This window comes from Corvus cornix, chromosome 1 (assembly GCF_000738735.6).
Source record: "Corvus cornix cornix isolate S_Up_H32 chromosome 1, ASM73873v5, whole genome shotgun sequence".
Classification (NCBI taxonomy): domain Eukaryota; kingdom Metazoa; phylum Chordata; class Aves; order Passeriformes; family Corvidae; genus Corvus; species Corvus cornix.
Window position 1 is genome coordinate 40022814 of NC_046332.1, and position 22352 is coordinate 40045165.

The 22352-nt window shown below is 34.9% G+C and overlaps 1 protein-coding gene across 9 annotated transcripts in view; it reads left to right on the forward strand.

Annotated features, from left to right (window-relative positions):
* CNTN5 (contactin 5) overlaps window positions 1-22352 on the forward strand; it is a 618627-nt gene that overhangs the window by 354708 nt on the left and 241567 nt on the right. The gene's annotated exons all lie outside the window — the stretch shown is intronic.

A 22352-nucleotide genomic window follows, 5' to 3' on the forward strand; every position in this document is an offset into this window, starting at 1 on the left:
CTAGTGCTTATAATAATTTTGCTGATCAAGTTTTTAAGCTGATGCAGTGAAAGTAATTGTACTTCTACAGAGCCCCCTGCAACTCTTTGCTATCTAGGGAATGTACACAGTGGGTCAAAAACAACATTGAGAAGCTCCCCCCTGTGATATAAATGACGGCCTTAGCAACCTCATTTAGTGTGATCTGTCTGTTTAATGTAAAGTTTGGTGAAGCCAAAAATGAAAAAATAGGTATTTAAATACTGCTGGGTTTATGGTTGAAATTAAAAGACTGTGCTTCACTCAGTATTTAAACTGGTCTCATCAGAGCCCAAAACACATTAGACTGGCCTATTTGTGATATTTGTCATGGAGATTAAGCATACATTTATTTTCAGTATGGAAGATATATTTATTTGTATTTCCTTGGAGAATAATGGAGTTTAACACATTTTCTTCTGAAAAATTTGAAGATTATCCCAATATTGCAAATGATGAAGCTGATGCAGAGAGAGAGTAATGGATTTTCCTGTCTCTAGAATTAGCCTTAAAAGCTAGTCATTATTTCAGTATTCAATGCTGATCTTAGAGTGTAATTAAACACTTTTTTACAAAAACCATTGGTGCTGAAAATTGAAAAAAAAAGCATGAAAATTTTGAAAAGGCAAAGCTAGGACAATGTTTGTAGCAGTAGCAGGTAATTTTTAAGAAATTTCAATACTACTCTGAAGCTTATTGCACTTTCCTTTTTTAATTTCTCCAGTAAGTGAGTTTGCAGTCATTTATGCTGTTTCTTATCAATACAAAAATAGTTTAGTAATACTGAGCTGGCATCTTTCCCCCCAAAAATGGAAAACTAAAGCAGAAAGACTTCAATGTGGTGTGACTAATCTTAGAAATTTTGAAACAATTCTTCTTTCTTACTGGTAGAGCTGAGTTATTTCTTCCTTGGTTGTTGTATTGATTTTTCTCCTTTCTCAAGCTGTTAAAGTCACTAAAAGTATGGATATTTGTCGCTAACAGTGACCTCTGGTATCCTTAAGGTCCTTGAATTTTCAAATAATTGAATATCAAGAAGTTCATGAGTATTTTGAAGACCACTTATGCTGCTTCATCTCTAAAATTAGTCAAGTAAGGTTTATCCATCTTGCCAAAAGTCTAGAGTTGAGGAAAAAGAGGTGCATGCTTAGGTAAGAAAGCAGTATATTTGGAGTTAAACATCTCTTTTTCATTAAGCAGTCCAGGTTACTGTGTCTTTGTAAACCAAGAATGTTATTTCACGCATAACATTAAGAAAGTGCAGCACACAGTGATGCTAATTTAATGAGACATATACTTGAATTATTCAATAAAATACTTCATTATTCAATAAAAACTTACATTGAGAAATTGAAGGCCAACTATAAGGGTAATTTCCAAAGAATCAGCACCTAGTATACACATATTTAAAATTAATTAAATATAGAAGAATATTTGTTGACTGAATAAAATTTTACAAAGTAGTTTATTGATGCCCATAAGTACTGGTAATAGGCATCTCAATAAATATTTAATCACAGTTGTAGTCAGTGTAACGTTTTTAATAACTAGGATGATGTTAGCCTGATATGAAAGGCTTTTTGAAAAAGTAAATGGATTTCAAACAAAAATTACATGACTTAAATATATAGTTGCTTCCTCTAGAGTATAAAATTGCTGCTCTTGTTTTGAAATAGGTGGTGGCTAAAAAAATGCATGAAGTAATAGAGTTGGGTCTTGTTTACTGTATGAGCTAAATTTTAATGACATTTTCACTTCTTTTCTCCTTTTTTTTTTTAATTAGAACTTTAAATCCAGATGGGTTACTTGCAGAGAGATCTTTTGAAGGTCACGTGTGTCTCTGGAAATGCACTTTCTGAATTGCATTCCTCCAGAACTTTCGACAGTATTCATCACTGAATCACACAGCAAATGCTCTTATTCTACACAGTTGGAGATTTAATGAGGTGTTCTAGAGTTTTAGAGACCAATTTTTCACTACGTATTACATAACTCAGAAATAAAAGTAATCAATGAGCTTCTTACAAAGCACTGAATTCCTGAGAATGGTCACGGAGCTCTAAGTTTCAATCATAATAAAATAATAGGAAAAACCAGCTATTTTGTAAATGCATCTACACAGCCTCAGATGCACTTTTTATGCAATTCATAATACAAAAACTACTCAAACTTTCCAGTGCAAATATAATGGTAATGACTTTTGCAGTTTCTTAATAAAAACCTTTTGTTTTTTAAAACATGACATGATTCAATATGTAACACTTGAACTAAGCAAAACCTTATCTTATTATCTAAATGAATACTGAAGTGTCATCCTGGATTCCTTGAATTATCTGCTCTAAGTAGTCTTGAAAAAATAATTTTTCTTATACTCTTCATTTGACTTGTCCCCCACACAAGAAATAATGTGTAATTAACTAGAAGTTATTACTTCTCTACTGTATAAAATGTGGTGCCTGAACAGTCAAATAATCCTGAGGTCTGCTTTTGAGCTTGTGAATACCAGCAGGGACATTTTCATGTTTATTCAGCTGAGACATCTGTGCTATTGTTGTCTTCTTTCTCTTCCTTCTGAAGTTCTTTTGACATCTGCAAGATGCCTTCACTCAGATGTGCCACACAAGGAACACTTACTCCTTTCTAAAGGGAGGTGTATTTCTTTTTCACTCACTTCCATAGGGTATCACAGGTTATATTAGAAGTTATCGTTACTCCTACTGCTGTATCATTAAGCCTCATTTTCTGAAGTTCAAGCTCTGTTACTTTACAAAAGTCCTTTCTGTACTCCTTCCCACTCCTTCTTACCTTGAGATATGAACCTTTCATTGTACAGCAAGTTCCTTCCAAGACAGGGATCACGTTTTAGTAAATGTAATTGGAATTAGCTTTCCCAAAGGGGAAAAAAAAAGAAAAAAAATCAAAAAAAAAGAATGGAAGTCACTTTGTTAGATACATGGGTCACTTCTTCAAGAGAACTATTAGGGAGCTGAAATCTGGAAATTTACACTGAAAATTTGTTGTATTTCTGACATAATTTTACAGAGTGGAGCAATTCCCATATAAAAGGAGTGGAAAGGCAAGACAGGTGTTATGCTTGCATTATTTTATTTAAATAGTCATAAGATTAAAGCTTTTATTCCAAATTTCTCATTTTACCTAAAAACTATCTTGTACTGTAGTTCATGTGTTATCTAAGTGGAAGGTAATGCAAATACACCAGACATACAATTAGATGATAATATCTCTTGAGGCACCTCTCTGATTGTTATTTTTTCTTATTTCTATAATTTATAGTAGGCAGTTTAATAAAGGTACCTAAAATACTGTGTGTTATTGCTGAGCATATGACTTTCACAAGAATATATAATTTCCCATTTTATCTCTTTCCTCTCAATTTTGAAAACATTATATATTTATGCAAATTTCTCTGCATTTGGATTATTCAGTTTGTCTAATGTTAAGAATTTCACTCGCCTCATATCATGTCACATGTCATGACAAAGTCATACAAAAGCCTTGAAGTGATGCAAGCACAGGAAAGAGTCCCCTTAAAGCAAATTTAAAGTTTTTTAAAAACCTATGTTTAGCAAACTCATTATCATAGCATTATTTTCTATTTTTTAAACAGTATAGCTACCTCTTCTTGGGTTAGGTGCTGAGAAACTGCAGTGTGCCCCAGCTGGAAGTAAAATGGTGTGGAGATTTAATGCACAGCCCTTAAAAGAACAAAGCAAAGAAATAATTTGGCCAATATTTCTGGGTTTATTATTTATTTTATCATCATTTTATCTCTTTCCATGATATCACATTCACCAAGTGAATGGTTTCTGCCAGGTTGGACAGAGAAAGAGAAGTCTCAGGGACCACTGAGCTCCTCCAAGTTCTATGACAGGAGATGTCCAGGCAGAAGTTCAACAAGGGCTGCAAACACTTACTGACAGAAAAAAAAAAGGATCTGAAGTCAAACACTGCTTGTTTTTGCCTCTGTGCTTTTTTCATGAGCTTTGTCAGATAATTCCTTCTCACTACATGGGAAGGAGCCATATCAGTTTCTGTTTATTCATTGGCTTGCTGTTAAATGTGTTCTTAATTAAAAAAAACAAACTTAGTGTGATGAAAACTTAGTGCGATTTCCAAAAGGTGGGGATTCACAAGTTGCAGTAACACTACATTTTGCCATGCCTATCTGGTGAATAGTTAAGTATCTGACTGTTACTAACCTGCAAACTTGGCCCTGGGAACATTCAAAATGCTACAGTTCTGAATAGTCCAGAAAGCAGAATTCTAGCTCTATACAGCACTGTCAAACTTCTGAAATCATCGATTTCTGACTCTAGCCAGGGAAAAGAAATGTGTATGCATGCGATCAGGCCCAGATGAATTACCTCATTTAACTTTCCCACCCCCAAGATCAAACATGAAAAAGTGTCATCTCTTAGTCATATTTGAAGAATAAAAACCTGGAAAATAAAATTAAGAAAAACAATATTTATTTGCAGAGGTATTCCAAGAAAAAAAGAGAAGTTACATTGTTCAAATAAACCCTTTGATGAGCACTAACTACAGATGATGTACAGTATGCCACTCCTTCCTTTAATAACAAGGAATTTATGACAGTGAAATTTTTCATTGAAATCTTATTATAAAATATTTGCTCATAATTTCTTCAGAGCAAATTTGTATGAAAAAATTAAAAGTGTGTAAAATCTGTTTTAAACACAATATACTAAAATAGGATATAATTTTAAAAAATAAAAGTTTGAAGAGTGAAAACATCATCTCTTTGTAATTATGTGAATTACCCTGCTTACAGCTTGAGCATTGTTTAAAGCACATCAGAGTTCAGACAAAAATATCTCAAACATTTTTTCTTTGACACTTGCACTTTAAGACTGACCTGAACAGCTCAAGATTTGTTTCTTCTGCTGGTCATGTCCTATATCTGCTATCTGCTCTTCAACTGGAATTTCTCTTCTTTCACTAAATTAAGTTTAGCAGTGATCTAGGATAAATTTCTACACCTACCTATATTAGGTATTAGATATGACATCAAGTGCAGTCAGGTTTCATGAAGACCAATCCAACTTTCTCTATTCTACCTGCTGGAAAATACTTGCAAGCCTAGTGCAGGAGTATTTAGCCATGAAAAACCTACAAATTAATGAAATATTTCCCACTTATATAAGATTTATTTTACAGATTCTTAGTTTAAATATACAGTTAAGGTTTTGAACACAGGCTAGAAACAGTAAGAAGACACTAGTCTAGAGGAGTTACTAAAGAATAACACATCTTTCTTTGAAGTAAATCATATTTTGGAACTTTGGCTGCATACAAAATCAGAATTTAACTGAAAAGAGAAACATAGCTCTGCAGTGTTGAATATCCAGTCTGCTTGCATGCAATTTCATAGAATCATAGAATGGTTTGGGTTGCAAGGGACTTTAAAGGTCTTTTAATTCCAACCTTTCTTGCTGGACACCTGGTAGACCAGTTTGATCAGAGCCCCATCCAACCAGACCTCGAACATTTCCAGGGATGGGACGCCCACAGCTTCTCTGGGCAACCTGTGCCAGTTTCTCACCACCCTCACAGTGAAGAATTTCTTCCTAATAACTACTTCTCAGTTTAAAACTGTTCCCTCTTTTTCATTTTTATCAACTTCAAAATCTATAAAAAAGTTTTCTCATACAGAAGACTTGCAAGTAAAATACAGGTGCTCAAAACCTTTTCTTGATCGATTACTAGCAGATTAATTTTTCTTTTTAAAATAACCACTGGTTAGTTTTAAACTGCCAGTGCGGAAACTATCACCTGATGAACAGCTGTAATAATTTTAAAATCATTATATTTTAAACTTCCTTTTTACTTGCCTGACTAGCCAAAATATGCTTTTTGACATAATCAGTGCTCTGAAAACAGTTATGAAGTATTTTATTCTATGGAAAGCTTCTACTCTGAAGTGTCAGTCTTTTGTCAAATTTACGTGAGGAATATCCTTTCAGGGCTGATAAAACCTCTCTGTGAAGCTGCCCATCTCTGTGCGATGTTTCCAATACAGAAGATTGTACTTAGACAAAGAACCAATACATCTTTTTCTTCCTGCCCTAACATTTTGGCATTAGTCCTGGCTTATGCTGCTCAGCTGTCATCACATTCTGCTACAGAGACAATCTTCATACAGCACTTTCAAAACAGGATTTCTCATTCTTTTTTCAGAAGTGTTACAGAATATTTTTATATAAAGGACATTATTATAAAAGATGAAGCATTTCTAACAGGGAGACAGACCACCTGAATCATGACCTAAAAATCAAGCATGGCATAAACCCACCAAAGGACAACTGCTTTTTATTATGACCTGACATACAGAGCCAGGGGTTTTATTGTCTACTGCCCTTCCTCTTTCAGTAAGAATAAAACCACAGAAATCCACATTTCAGTGTGTCCAGAAGAGCTGGTTCAGATGAACAAGTGTTTAGACTGTTCACTGCATTTGGCTTCTTCTCAGTTTATGTTGTGGTAGTGTATGAACATGAGATGTGTTACTGTTGGAATTATTCTCTCTTCTCACAGAGGTTAGACCATGCCCCACGGTACTGGCCAACTTCAGCTCCAACTGAGCTTCGGCCACACAGATTTCGTCCCTTATAGCTGCAAAAAGCTGCATCTCTGTAGTCCTCCCTAGTCAATTATACTCCTAAAACAGAGAAAAATTTACAAAATGAAGCGATTGAAAATGAAAAAAAAGCTAGAAGAAATATATTTTCCCTAAGTGTAAATAAATGGTATTGAGTGCAATGGATTACTCTCAACATATATACTCTTAAAAGATTCACTCCATTATCCATTTATTTTTTAATGCAGTGCCTTATGATTTGTATCTAGAAAATAATAACCCATCTGCCTAAGATATTCTTTTCCATTAAATTTCATTTTAAATATGAGTGTTTCTTCAAAATGAAGCATATTACAAAATTTTATTCTGGAACAACTGTGGAGTGCCTAGTGTAAGATTAGAGTTAGTGGAAGAAATTAGTTATAATGTTAATTCAGCTGATGTTAGAAGGACCATTTCAGTGTAGGAGGATCCATGGTAGGGCAGAGAATGACCATGTGGCTGGATCTGCGGAAGTGATACGAAGATGCTACAAGATCATACAGCAGTAAGCTGAGTGAAGACTGGTGTCCTTTTGAATAACAGAGGGTGGACTCACCCAAAGAGCTGTATCAAAGATTGTTCAGGGACAACTAGGCTTTGTGTCACTGACTTTAAAAAGGATTTGCATTTGCATCAGCAAACACTATTACTTGGCCTTCTAATTATAAAGCCTATTTTCAGTTTACAAAATGGGATTACCACTTGCTAGTGAAAGGTCAATTTCTGTCCTTTGGAACAGAAAATGGAACCTATTTGAAAGAGCTGGATGCATTTCATTATTTCAATAATATCATGACATCTAATATTTAATCAAGCAAATGACATATTAAAACTTCAAAACTCTTAGGCATCCAGTGAAAGAAATGTAATTTTTGTTAATTCTGCATGTGACATCGAGCTCTCAAAACTGTACAAGGGAAACAGGGCTGCTATGCAATAAATCTCTCAGAAAGTTTTCTGAGTAGTTTGTCTACTTATGACAGTTAAAATAGTCTGCAATAACTTCAGTACTATTTGTTTGACTTTATACTACAGAGGTGAATGAGTCATAAGGTGCCTCTTGTTCTGATTTTGGAAGCTAAAAGAAGTAAATTGCTTCCTTTCTTTTTTCCTAGAATGGTAAAAATTTTGTGCTCAAAAATACACATAACTACTGTTTATTTTAGTGGGGTTTTTTCTCTTTGTTTGTTTTGAAGTTGGTTGATTAAAAACATTAGAGACAAGTACAACTGTGATGTGAATATAACCTTATGTGGGCATATGAAGTTGCTTTTAATTGGGAAATAAGCTCTATCTGAGACTTTGAGCAAAATACTGTTTTATAGAGTGGGCTGAAGAAGAAAAAGTGAAAAAAACTGTTCATAAACTGTAGATTTTTGCAGTTACTACAGGGTGCTTTAGTGGTTGTATGTGGTTAGTAGTTAGATGCTAATAGGTACATGCTCTTACACTGTTATCTCACAAAACCATATATTTATGTTACTTAACATATGTGTATAAGATGAAAATTTAGAAAGATATAGTCAGTAGTGTTCTTTATGTCAGATAAATATTTGCTTATTTGCATTATCTTTTCATATATCTATGTTGCTAAAAGAAAATACCATTAGAACCTAACGAGTTTTCAAAATGTTCCTTGAAGACTGCATGTTTCAAATTCCTTCAGCTCATCTTTATGGCTATGAAAACTTTCTAGTCCTTGGTGGCTGAAGTTTCCTCTTTGCCATGCAGAGAACTTTATGAACCCATGAGAGTCAGAAACACATTGGCATGAATCAGACTCTTCCAGAATAGTGCCATAACCCAGCAGCCATAACCCAGTGGTGCCATAACCCAGCTACAGGCAGAAAAACATTTCTACATTTGAAAAGCTCTGAAGGGGTTTAAAAACCCACAGCACATACACATCAGTCCCACTCGGTAGAAGCCACTTCTCCAAAAAGAAGGTAAAGTTTGGGTAAACACTCGGTACTCACTGGGTGTGGGTTTAATATACTTTACCACCCTCTATAAAATCCTGTACTACGGATTTTTGTGTTAACATGTGCAGTAGTTGTTTGAGATATGATTATTTTTATCTTTTCATCAAGTATGTGTCTGAGTGTAGTAAATGCTTTTAGAGGTCCTCATTTGGGAAAGAACAGATTTAAGCATTTCTAAGACATTTTAATATTAAGATGAGAACATGAGGCACCTGATTCTGTCTGTGAAAAGCAATCTAAGATGAAAACCAAGCTGGGAGTCCTCCATGGTAATATTCAGTAACTTAGTGTTTTAAATGCATATTGAGTATTGCTTCGATTCAGTTTATGTTTTCCCGGAGTCAAACCTCAATCTTCCCAGCCACAGAGGAGCTTCCTAAACATAAGAATAGATTTTAAGTGGACTCTCGGGAGTCTAGATGTTCCCATTTCCTCTTTCACCTCTGTTAATAACAAAATACAAATTGGAACAGGGCCTTTAACCAATGATTTTTACAGCACAAGGCAATGCTCTCTTGAATTCCAGAATCGGTCTTTCTTTTATACTTAGTAAAGATTGATCTGAAAATTAAAAAGAACAGGGACATGAACATGTATCTCTCACGTATTATGTGAGAGCCAGATACAGTTACACTTCTGGGTATTCTAGGTTCTTTTCACTCTGATTATATCAGTACTTAAGAAGTTATTTCAGTAAAAAACCTTCCCAAAATATGTTCTTGCAATTTTTTTTTTCACTTTGATAAAAAGATATCTTCTAATAAAGCAATATTTTTAAAGAAAATTATTTTAAAAACACAGTAAAAATAGGTGAACTGTGGGTGGAAAGCTGAGCAATATGATACAAAAGGACACTTTTTTCCCTCTAGATGGAAACTGTTTTATTCTTAGGAACATTTTCTACAGAAAAATTGACCTCAGGTTTTTATGAACAGCTCCTTACATGATGACAGCCCTACCTGCTACAATTCATATCCTGAAAGGGAAAGTTTTAGGATTTATTTACTTCAAACTATTTTTTTCTGTTTTATCTTTTCAAACTTGGACCTTTATTGCCACAGCAAGTTCCTAAAGCAAGTTCATAAGCATCTAAAACCAGACTTGCAGGAACAGTCCAGAGGAAATGAAAAAACATGTCCTGTGATCTATTGGGTTGTTACTCTTCATGAGTACTGGTATTATTGGCAAACATACAACTTACTTAACCGTGATAAATCTGGATTACTACAGGTATAATTGAAGGCCTACAGCATAACTGTAGAAGACAATGTCTGATTGCATTTGAAGAGTGTGAAAAAAAAAATTATTTATACTACCCTTTCAGCAGCAAGTTTTTCCTTTAACCCATGCACACTTGAAAAGCTATCAACAGGTTGTTTCAGAGCAATTAATGGTGCCTTCATAACTCCCATAAAAATTGGACAGCTTTCCATAAATTCCCTCCGTGTCACCCCTCAATTTTTGTCTGGGATCAGTGTATTCTCTAGAAGCCACTAATACATATGCCAAAATCTCCAGCAAAATTAGCACTGATGCTTGGTTCTTCTGAAAGACTGAGTTAGTCAATAATGTCATGCGTGATTCCTCTTTGGGATCTGCCCATCTGATCAGAAGTCTTGGAATCTCTGACCATCTTCTGTTTCTAGAATCACAGAATGATTTTCTTTTGAGAGGTACTTTTAAAGATCATCTAGTTCTTATGCTCCTGCCTCAGGGTTTTGCTGATAGTGATTTGGGGTGGAGAAAGGAGAGAGCAAAGTGGGAAGAACAGAGGGGGTTATTGTAAGCTCTACAGAAGTTCCCAGAAAAGGTCATTGTTGGTTGTTTGTGCTTTCAATCAACTCAGTAGCCCTGTGGGGGATGTAAGCTCAGCTATTTCAGTGTAACTGTAACAATTGCCTGGTGCAGAAATCTTTGCAGAGATTTTTCAAAGAAAAAGTGGTGGAAAATCTTACTACAAATATAGTAGTGTATACAAGCAAGAGACCTTTCTTTTCTTCTGCAATGTCTATATGGAAGAATTGGTGTTGTCTTCCAAACAGACGGAGATTTCTGTTTTGAGACCTTTGAATATTTACACAGCCCATAGGTAAATTTCAGAATTGTCACTATCATCCTGTGTATTCAGATTTCAAAATTTTGCAAACTCCCCTTAGAACAAGGTTTTCACTTAAAGGTCAAGCAATGTTTTAAATTACCAAGCACAAGAGAGCTGGTGCTATTTTTTTAGTCTGAACCATGTATTTTTAGAGGTTAAAGTAATAGCAGCAGCTGACATTTGTTTTTGCTGTGTTAGTCAGTGTTCATCAATAATGTAATGGCCACATCTGATTCTAAAAAAACCAGGTGTTTTGGCCAAGTACCATACAGGATATCTGCTGGTGTAGAGTTTTGATACTTTTTAGAATTCGTTAACTCACCTGTATTTATGGTCTATACCATTCTTTATTAACTCTAGGAATACTATGCTGGTGACTGTGTATTTTATTCCTGTTTCTGTTGTTGCCAGTTATAGAAAAGTTACAAATGTAAGCAAACAGACTTTAATCTTTATTGCTACTATCATCAATATACTGTGATTCTTTTAACTTCTCTGCTTTCACTATATCAGATTTTCTGATTCTCTTTATGCCTTCAATATTCCCCTCTGCTCTACTCCATTGGCAGGAATGAAGTGATTATGAATTGCAGAGGGGAGACGCACAACTGAGCCACTTTCATTTTCTTCTGAAGTCTATGTATCTTCCATAACCTAAAATTTGACAGTTTCTCTCCTGTACTTACTTATTCTCTTTCTTTTCTTGGTTCCAATGCTGTTTAGTGTCAGTCATCTATGGAAAATGTGAATGGATAAAAAAAATGAAAGTAATATCTGAGTTTAAAATCCTGCAGAGATTTGCCTACATATATGGTTCCACTGGCTAATAATGAGCATAAACATAAGAAACTCTCCCATTTTTAAAAGTTATATTTTCAAGTTTCTGAACTTAGGCAGAGTGAAGAAGAATTTTCAGTTTCAGAGGGCCTTCTTGCTTTTTCCTTTGAAGAAGTAATGGCAATTGAAACAGTTGGATAAATGCAAATCTCATTAAACAGCCCAAGAAATGAATGAACCTCCTTGATTCTGCTGCCCATAGGAGCAGACCACAAAGTTTATTCTCACTAACTTTCTGCTCCCCAGAAGTTCCCTGACAGAAGACAAAGAATTGAGAATGAAGAAATTCGGCATCAGTTGCTCTCAAAAGACTTTTGAAAGAAACATCCCTTCCCTGCTGCCACCTACCAAAGCTTTCAGAAATTCAATTTGCATTCTATGTTGACAGCTAAAAAACACAAGCCCATAAAAATCTGATCCACACAGATCCCATACAGCAGCAAGGAAAAGAGCTTTTGCAAAACCCCTTCCTCCTTTGAGAGAGCCTCTCAAAGGTGTTAAATTGGAAGAAAGGAAGCAAATGTTTCAGGCTTGGAAAAAATGAGAGAGCCATCTGCATGCTCTAAAATATTTCTGCTTAAGTTTCCTCCCTCTAAAGAATATTGAAAAAATGTAAACAAATTAATAATAAAATTTCAATGTTTTTTTGTTCATTGTCACGGAAGTCCTTGGGGAGATAATCCTCAGGACCTAGTTCTACCCATTTATATACAAGGGATGTAAAATTAATTAAAAAGACGTGAGGCAAAAAAAATGTATTTTAATCCTTCCAGATGTGCCTTTATGGTATTTTCCTGTAGGACAGGAGGGCCAGCAGCTCAAATTGAGTTTAAGTATCAAATATTAAAAGAGTAACTGTCAAAAATGTAAACCTCTTTCACACAAGAATAAAATTGTAAAAGTATGCCTAGGAACTGTCTGTATGTGTGATGCAAGCCAACTTAGTAATTTAAAACATTGCTTGACCTTTGAGTGAAGACCTTGTTCTAAGGAGAGTTTGCAAAATTTTGAAATCTGAATACACAGGGCGATAGTGACAATTCTGAAATTTACCTATGGGCTGTGTAAATGTTCAAAGGTCCCAAAACAGAAATCTCTCTGCGTAGCAGACAACAGAAATTCTAAATTACCCACATGTAAGAAGCACGCACTAGAAACATAGGCTTTTCTTGCTAAAATTAGGAGAACAAAGTGTCAGAATTATGCCCTAGGTGACCCACGTGTACACTGTGGTGGAGGTTCTATTGTCACAGATCTGTGGACTCCAGTCTGAAAACAAATAAAATAGAGTTACATGAAGTTGACTTTCCTGAGTAATTAGGTCCACAAATTCAACCTGCTTTGGAGATAGATTGGCACTAAGCTAAGAAAGATTTTAGCATGTTATTGTACAGTTGAATTTCCCCTATGCTTCATTAGAAGTTACTGTAACTTTCTCTCCTCAAGCTATTTTGCATCAAAACTGGGTAGAAATATTTTGGCTTCAGAAGTCATGTGCCTGGAAATGTGTTCCAAAATATGCCCTCCCTACTTGTGACTGACAGGTCTTGTCTGACTGTGCTACACTGGCTGAAACCTCCCAGTCCTCTCTGGACTTTACTATTTCAGAGTAAGAGAAATTTCAGGTAAACAGAGAATTTTCTCTATGATGATTGACATTCATTGTCGTTTCGTAATGTAAAACCATAGATGGGAACATAAAACCCTCAGAATGCAAATTCCCTTGAAATGACAAGGCTTACTGATTCACCATCTTTTCTTTATGGAAAGGATTTTGAAATGAAAGCTATAACCTCAGGCTTTCAAACAGACACACTAACTGTGTTTACAGTAAAGTTCCATATGCCAAATAGATGATTTAGAATAAATCTTTCTGTTGAGTGTTATTCATACTTAAAAATTTACTTACATGACAGCAGTAAATTACATTTTAGTGAAAAGAACTGTTATAAATTCTCTTGGAAAGGTATCTAAATTTTAGTCAACCTTGATTGATTTCAAAATCTGCTTTATTTAAAAATTCCTGCTATATTCCATGTTTATATATTTACAACTCCTTTTGAAATGGAAATCAGCTATAAAGCCAAAACAATTCAAGACATGACAAATCTCTTCTTTCTGTTGCCCATGTGTACTCCGATAAGTCCTTGATAAAATAATGTTGCTTTGAAATGTAGTTCTGATTGCTTTAGAAAAGTCCTCTGTGATGACTTCTAAAATCAACTGTGCTGATTTTTCTGTGCTGTATTTTGCATTTTCATTGTTTATTCACTCAATGTACATATAGGGGCCAAGTGTGTCTGTCATGGTGTTTCAGTGCTGGCCCAACTGCAGTAAAATTACATCTGTTACAGTGTCAATGCTTACAGATTATTTGTTTTTCACAGAGGTTTTTCTAATGCATGTATAGGTTTTATTAGAATCCTGCATGAAATTTTATAACACTGATATTTTTTGCTGGGTTAATTTTATTTTTAAACCTTTGGTTGCTGTCAGTAATAAGAAAACATGGGGGTTTTTTTCCAATTTCATAAATATATTTTCATGTATTTGTTCTTTTTCATTCCTAATTGTAATTATTCAGATGAATTTATTAAAACAGAAGGCAAACAACTCATGATAATTTCTTTGGAGCTGTAACAAGTCATTAACTAGTCTACAAAGAGGTGTATGGCTGCCCACTTCTGGATGGAATGATGTTACACAGCATTTCCTTGGGCTGCATTACGATATTGTCATATCATTTTGAATGTGGCTCTTCATTTGAGAATGCAGACCTTGATTCTCCTTCAAACTCACTGCAGAATAAAATTGTGAGGTTTCTCTGTAATGTTGAGATGTTTTACTTGTATGTATAATATGTAAAGCAGTTATATCTGCCAACTTTTTACATGTAACATTTAATATTTCCCTTCTTGTCTGTTAACAATTATTCTTAGTCACTGGAAATTTATATAGTACCTTGTCCAGTTTGCTCAAATAGGCTAACCTCTTTATAATATATCTAAAAACAATAATTACAAATTACCATAAATATATATGGCACCTATATGTTATTGACATTTATGACACCTTAAATATTCTGAAACTTATTGAAAAGGCAACATTATTACAAATAGCCCCACATCCATGAAACCTGTTGCTGAACTTGAAAATTAAAATCATCATTTCTAAAGTTTAGCAAACCACCAGCTAATTATTAAACTGTACTTATCACTTTTTCTACATGACAAAACAGTTGTGTTAGGAAATTATATTAGTGTTCCTATTACTGTTTTGAAATAATTCACACTTTGTTGGAGATCATCTGTACAGCCTCTCTTTTTCTTCATTATAAAGGTATGTCTGTGTCTTTCAGGGAGCTGCTTGTCTGTCTCAGTGGCTGCGTCCTTTTAATGTCTTTCCTTTGAATTTGCAAACACTTCACTGAGGGTGCCAAGGTGACCACCAGAGCAGGCTTGCAGTTAGAAATGCACACAAGCAGGCACCAGATCCTCTGGTTAAAACCAACCACTATGAACAAAGACAAGAAGAATTAAACATCATATGAAGAGACTGTGGAATGTTCAGAGCATGCAGATGTGCCTGAGTTACAGATTTATCCTATGAGAATACAAATCCCTGCACAATGCATTCTATTTATTTCATTGCAAATCCTGGAAGAATTTTGGATGTTTTGAAGGGTTTGTTTCTTTCGTCTCTGTTGGTACATCTCAGACAAGACAAGACAAGTTTTGGCATGTATCTTTGCATGACACTGCTGTTTCCATGCAGGAAGACAGTGGATCAATGTCCATCACAACAGGATGGGGATTTTTTTATTTTTATTTTCTGTTGCAGTGCTAGGTTTGGTTTAGTATGTTGCAGCTTTCCTGGAGAGCACAGCAGGGCTGCTTAGGGCAGGGTAGACATTCTGCCCTCCCATAGTCCTTTTGGACTTCCCTGAGCTCCTACTCTGGCTAGCTGGGCTCTACAACACAGTGACGACAAAGGAGGCAAGCAGGGTCTCTCTATCAGGAACCTTTATTGCTTCATGTTGGTCCACTGGTTCCCAGAGACAGAGGGACCGAGAGAGACCACGTGGTCAGGCAGCAGAAGGGTTTTCTCAGGGGCCCAGGGGCAGTACATGGGCAGAGTTGGGGTACAGGAACCAATAGGGAGAACCCGAGGGAGTGACCAGGGCTAGGGGCAAGGGAAAGCTGGGGAGAACAATATGGAATCAGAAAAGAAGTGGGTAAACAGATCACCACAATTTTCTTTATTATTTTTAAAAGCCGTTCAGAAGTGACATAAAATGCTACCTCCTTAACAATCTGTAGGCTTAGGTGCCACTTTAAATATTAAAAAATGCTTAAGAGAAGTTTTGCGAGAGTATTTGTCCAGAACACAAGAATGAATTTCACTCTATGTGTGTTAGAGTTGTTTAATTGCTAGCAATAGTTGTTTACACTGACAGTACTTTCAGTGATTAATTCAGTGATTCCTAAGGGAAGACTGAGCCACACAAAGGTCTCAAAGATGCAAGCCAGGGTAGAGAGTGCACTGTAAAATATTTAGCAAACATTAAAGCAAACCACAAAGAACTCCAGGAGCAGCCAAGGGTAGGGAGGAACATATCTGCCTTAAAAAAAAAAAAAAAAAATTTAAAGGTTTTAACCGGGAGATAGGCATTTTAAAGGGAATGAAAGACTGTCTGCTTTCAGTGGACACATAAACACACTTAATTGGGATAATATGTAAGGATGTGTATCATAGGGAACAGAAAAACTTACATTATTTGCTTTGCTGTATGATTGATTGATTGATTATTAAGATTTTGACTGCTTGATGATGGTATTAAGGAATCAGTCAAGTTACTTTATATTTTATATTTTATATTTTATATTTTATATTTTATATTTTATATCTTTTTATATTTTATATTTTATATTTTATTTTATATATTTACATTTTATATTAACAAAATCAGTTACAAATTTCTTCTTTGCTGTGGATTGATCTATTATTTTTCACTTAACCTTGATATGCATATCATTGTAGGAAGGAAGAGTCATAAATAAGGATTTCTATCCAACTAATTACTTTAATTGATTTGTGCTGAAATAGTTGACCTTTAGTACTAGGGTCTCCCTTCATATCCAAAATTGACAGCTCATTCTGATGATCATCAGCCACAGGGAAAATCAGTTAAGATTTCAATTAAAAGCATGCAGTGTAGGCTAATCTATGGATTTCACATTAGTAATGCTCTGTGCCTTTCTGCTGGAGAATTTGTGTCATGTTTGAGCTGAAAAATATTATATGAAAAGCACCTGAAGAAGTAATACAGTGAAGTATATCTAAAAACTGACAAACCAAACCCACACAGGAGTCTTAGAGCACATGTTCCAATATGTCTACAAATTACACCGTGTCAATAGCACCCCTCTTTCAGGCCAAAGATCACAAGATATTTAAAATAAGCTAATTCCTACACTGTATTTCTTGGGTGGCATGAGAGTGTTGACATCCTCAGCTATCTACACTGTTTGTTTTGAATCTTATTTTTTAGGAAAAGCTGGCCTAAAACTCCTTTTTATTAGACAAACAGGCAGAAACAATCCACGCATTGGCAAAGTGTCGAACACACCTGTAGTCTTTAGGAGTGCAAAAACCAGAAGTAATAAAAGTTGAACTAGATGGAATATGCTAGTTAATAAAGGTCTGATGCTATTTTTTGGAGTTAAATTTTTCTTCAATAAGTTAATTAGAAGAGTCTTCAAAATGTTTTATATTTTTTACTTCTAAAAAGCACTTTTCATTACATGCTTTCAGTGAATTTAAAAAAAAAATGAAAAGCACTCACTGAACATAACAACTGTTTTTGAAGCCTATGTTATGCCAGAAACATAGCCTAGCTGATTGTATTCTGAATATTACATTCGCATGCTTTGAAGGAGACAACATTAAGTGTTTCAATAGAAAAAATACGACAATAAACTCAAAGCGCTTTTCTCATTTCAAAATTACTTTACTTTGGACAAATGTTGTTCCATAATTGGAATATATTATTTCTTTTATTATTTTTGTTACTGCAATTGGAAGCATTCTGTAGCGGAAGGTGTTCTATATTAAAGTACATTTTAGTTGTTCTGGTGTATGTCATATGTTGGATGCAAAGTTGGAATAATTGGGCGTATATTGAGTAATCTATTTGCTGAATTATGAGTATGAAGTGGAAGTAAGATGAAAAATAGATTTTTTTTTTAGTAGAAAAGGAAGCAATGACTAACTCTACAAAAGCATCTTTATATTATTCAAAAGAATTCCTCATAAAAATTCATGACATTTAAATTAGCTCTAACTGTATAATATTCCAAAGATGTTGATTCAATTGCTAATAGCCACTGGAAATATTCTTTACTATCTCTCAGTCAATGTTTTAAATCTTCAAATCATTTCCTCTTGTTATTTTAAAGAAAAATAAAATATATCCCTAATTTTTTTTTCATTGTCTGTCTATAATATTCTATTCTTAAATTTCGTTCCTTGTATGACCAGATTTCTAAGAAAAAGACAAATTCTATAAAGTGAGAGGCTATTGAAGATTTTCAAGTTAAATTATTGTGTATCTTCCTTAAACAGCAGAGTACTGAAAAGCTCAACAGAACAATTTGTGATTGAAGGTTTGCTTTTTTTTGCCAAAGACCTGGCAAAAATATTTTTTTCCCCAAGGAAAGACCATCTTGCATTGATAACTTTTCTCCCTTTCTCATGCTATCATATCTCTGGTGAGAAGGTTTGATAAAGACCACCAACCTATTTTCCTTTTCTAAATCGTACCCCACTGCTTCTTCGGAAAGCAATTCAAATCTCTTGATTTTCACTCCTTTGCAGAAGAGCCAAACATTTGGATCAGAAAAGACACAAATGAAGCTCAATTGACTTATGATGAGAGAACTAGAGAAAAGGAGGGTCTGGGTGGACCTTATCACTATCTACAACTACCTGAATGGAGGTTGTAACAAAATCAGGGTCAGCAGATTGCCTCTGCCAGGCAGCTAGTGACGGGACGAGAGGCCATAACCACAAGCTTCACCAGAGAATGTTCGGATTGGACATCAGGAGGAATTTCTTTACGGAAAGGGTGGTTAAGCATTGGCACAGGTTGCCCAGGGAAGTGGAATCACTGTCCCAGGAGGTGTCCAAGAAATGACTGGACATGGCACTTAGTGCAATGGTCTAGTTGATGTGGTGATTGGTCAAAGGTTGGACTCAGTGATGTTGGAGGTCTTTTCCAACATTTATGAATCTATAATTCTATGACTAAGACAACTGAGATCTGAAAAAGTGAAATGTTGACATCTTAGCTTTTCATCTTACTTTCCTTTAAATTCTGTGGCAAGAAGTAGCCATTTATTGAGACTGCTTATCATATCACATGCCATTTTCCTCTTCCTCTCTCCTGCCTGTAAAGTGAGCCCAGCCTCACTACCTTACATGCAGACATCCAGGTTCCAGATGTTTAAAATGAGGTCTCCAGTGAAGGTTTCCATCTTACTGCTTGTTTGGTTTTGATGATTGTCTGTATATGATACTGCATTGTCTATTGCTTTGAGTAATAACTGGGATAGAATAGCAATTTTAGAATAAAATCTCTGACAGATAAACTAAACCACCACAGAGGGAAATGCACAGAAGAGCATCAGATGCACTAACCAGTTCCTGAGAAATCTTCTGGCTTCCATTTTCTTCTTTGTTCTGGGTGATTTTTTGTGTGTATTTTGTTGAGTGGCTCTTGGTTGGTGGGGTTTTTTTGTGTGTATTGTTGTTTTGGTATTTCACTGGGGGTTTTTTGGGTTCTTTTTTGTCACAGTTAATATAATTTCATCAGAAAAACATGATTTATTCATATTTTTCTGTGTTTTAGTAGGGATCCTAGTTTTCATAGGAGAGGATCTGGATGGACACCTTATCAGCACAGCTTCCTGTTATGCTTGTACCTCTCTCACAGGTTATTGCCAAGCAATTGTCATTGAGCAGTCTAAGAGGAAACCAATGTGCATGCACATAACAGAGCAGAAAGTACATTTCTGTTTAAAAACTCGAGGAGCAACACCAATAAAATCTTGTTTACAGAATGAATGCACATATTTCCATAAACTTAGAAGACTGAAAACTTCCACTGAAACAATGTAATTAAAAGTTACAATGAAAAAAATGGGTTAGCATTCTTAGTGACATTTGATTAAACATGCTAGCTCGCAAAAATACACAAATGAAGGTCACATTTGCAAGTATTATAAGACCGACTACATTTTAATTAGATAGTTGAGAAATGTCAACGAGTCAGTAACTGACCAGGAGTCACTTAAAGAAAAAAAAGGAGTAAAGGAAAACAAAACATCACCCCAAGAGTCAGAATCCTCTACTCTCTGTTAAGTTCAAACATTACAAAGACAGTTTTCAAAGAAATTTTGGGGTTGATTCAATGAATTCGCCTTGACACTTTTCTCTGTTTAAAGAAAGAATGCATTTTGGTCAAATTACTATGTACCATTGTTTGAGCTTTACTGAGCTATGTTGTTCCTTTTAAAACAAAATTATAATATGTAACAGGATAGTATTTGTGGTTTATATTTGTACCCATGGACTGTACCCAAGGAACTTGTGTAAGCATTTGCTGTCTTGTGATCTCCTTTCCCTTAGAGTCAGCTTTGTTCTCCCACAACAGCATACATGAAATGAAGTTGAATTTAACCTGACATAGATATTAAAAATCACAGGAGTAAAATTGTTTCACATTAGCTTGGAATTTGTATATTTGGGATTTTTCTAAAAGAAAAAAGACACCTCAGTAGTCAGTGGAAGACAGTTTCTCTATTACCTATGGCACTGTTGTTTTCCTTGTTGTCTGACCAACCTGAATGAAGAGCAGCATGTGCTGGAAACAATGAGAGATGCATGAATAATTTATTGAGTTGATAGAGTCATTAAAAAATTACCAAAATTATTTCATATCATAGTTTGCTGTTGGAAATCCATTAAGAAAATGTGTAATAGAAATAGAAAATAGTCTATCTTAAAAGTGTCATACGACTGTTAAAATTACTATAAATCTGCTAGTTCTAGTTTAAAGAAATATGAAGGCTAATCCAAATCACTTATTTTATTGTGGCTGGTTTCTAGTTGCTTAATATCTCCACTTTTTGGGCCTATATCCTTCTTATCTGTGTCTTCTTGCAGCTGAAGGAACCATTGGAAGTTTCATGCCAAATACCTAATTTATTTCTCAGAATTAGGTTAGGGAAAACATAATTTCATTGTGAAGCTCAATATACAGCAGTATTTTCAGAACTACCCATAGGTCTTTGATGAAATTTCTCAAGGATTTTTAGGGTAAACTGGTAAAGCAAAAAAAGCATGTTAGAGAGTAATATCTATTCTCTATCAGTTTAATTATGTATTTAAATAATGGAATATATAAATTTATTTTCCCAAATCTCAGAAGTCTAATCCAAACCAAATTAAAGGAATAATTTTATTGTAAATAGTAGTCCAATAAAAATATATTCTAATTAAGCCACTGTAACTAGGAAGTTCAGAAGTCTAAATCTCTGAAGGTGAATGCTTGAATTAGGAAGTAGGTTTTGTTTTCAGGTAAGTGTGTTTTCTGCTGTAGTTGTCAGTAACGATCACAGGCTACAAACTTTCAGTAAACAAAACAAGAAATATTTCCTTATGTATAATTTATTAACCATTTCTAGTTATGTTTTACAAGAGAAGCTTTACTCAGATACAGCATCCCCATGAGCATGACAGAGCAACTGGAGTCAGGGTGAAATTTCACATTGATCACTAATCCCAGCCAAACAAAGCAATTATACCACGGAAGGTCAGAAAACAGCTTACGTAACACTCTCAATTACTGCAGGACCTTTTCACCATGTAGACTGACTTTTGTATCTTTTCCTTCTCTTTCTTCCCATGGTACTTTGCATTCATGCCATCTGAGATCTTGCCAATTCTTTATTTCTTTCAAACCCTGAAACTACCGCTGCAGAACTAGCGTTCCCCACTCCACTAGATAACAAAGAACTATAAAATATTTGTTTCTTTTCTTTTTAAGTGGGAGAAGAATTGCAGTCTTCTTAACTTGATGAGGCAGAACAGAAAAACTTCATTTCATGAAACTGCCTACACAAAAGATTTCAGCAAAAAGAAGTTGTCAAAACTATGTCAGTGTTGTTGAATCCTATTTACTAGAGTGGCTCATTGTGTTACATATATAAGCAAACAGGAGTGTCAAGGCCCAAAAGTGACAAATTTTACATGTTATGCCAATGTAGAGGACATCCAATTTTTAAATACTTATCACTAGCAGAGATGGCAGAAAAGTGATCTTTTTTTGCTTCCAGCCACTTCCAACTGTCCTCCAAAAGATCTGTTCCTTCATAGGCATTAGATGTGCAGTCTGAATCACTTTGCTCATCTCTCTGAATGTATTTTTAAATGTTCTTCTCACCTCCTTAACCCTTGCATTTTCAGGACAATTGATGTCAATACATCTGATTGATTTGTTCCTGCAGGTCCTGAGTTATAATTTTTAAATCTATTATAACATAATTTATTTCCTTTATATTTGACATTATACTGGGACTGAAAGCTTGGGCACAAATCTTTATTTGTAAACATTGAAATTTTAAATGCAGCATGAAAGACAAAAAAGGGAACATGAAAAGGCAGAAGAGGAGGTGACTAGCATATGTATGTTTTT